Below are 988 nucleotides of genomic sequence, written 5' to 3'. Positions count from 1 at the left end.
ATAGTGGACCACAAGCTAAATATGAGTCAACAGTGTGATGCTGTTGCAAAAAAAGCAAACGTGATTCTGGGATGTATTAACAGGTGTGTTGTGAGCAAGACACGAGAAGTCATTCTTCCGCTCTACTCTGCTCTGGTTAGGCCTCAGCTGGAGTATTGTGTCCAGTTCTGGGCACCGCATTTCAAGAAAGATGTGGAGAAATTGGAAAGGGTCCAGAGAAGAGCAACAAGAATGATTAAAGGTCTTGAGAACATGACCTATGAAGCAAGGCTGAAAGAATTGGGTTTGTTTAGTTTGGAAAAGAGAAGACTGAGAGGGGACATGATAGCAGTTTTCAGGTATCTAAAAGGGTGTCATAAGGAGGAGGGAGAAAACTTGTTCACCTTAGCCTCTGAGGATAGAACAAGAAGCAATGGGCTTAAACTGCAGCAAGGGAGGTCTAGGTTGGACATTAGGAAAAAGTTCCTAACTGTCAGGGTGGTTAAACACTGGAATAAATTGCCTAGGGAGGTTGTGGAATCTCCATCTCTGGAGATATTTAAGAGTAGGTTAGATAAATGTCTATCAGGGATGGTCTAGACAGTATTTGGTCCTGCCATGCGGGCAGGGGACTGGACTCGATGACCTCTCGAGGTCCCTTCCAGTCCTAGAATCTATGAATCTATGAATCTATGAAATAAGCTAAGGACATTTTTAAACCTGGGCCCCTAAAGTTAGATAGCTATATTTGTACTTAAGTACCTGATTTAGTGCCCTGATTTTCAGAGATGAGAAAACACTGAAAGCAACTTCAAAGCTCTGGGTGGTCAGCACTTTTGAGAACCAAAATGTTGAGAAAATTTTGACTAAGAGAGTTGCCAAAGGCCACAGAGGAATTCCGAATTTCTAGATTCCTTGCCTAACCACAAGAATAGCCAGGAATATGATGATGCCATACAAAGCTCGACTGGCTCATGACAGCAGCAATCACATCAGTAACCTCCAGTGA

The sequence above is a fragment of the Terrapene carolina genome, unplaced genomic scaffold (assembly GCF_002925995.2).
Source record: "Terrapene carolina triunguis isolate 2854851 unplaced genomic scaffold, T_m_triunguis-2.0 Scaffold211, whole genome shotgun sequence".
Taxonomy (NCBI): Eukaryota; Metazoa; Chordata; order Testudines; family Emydidae; genus Terrapene; species Terrapene triunguis.
This window is presented reverse-complemented; position numbering follows the sequence as displayed.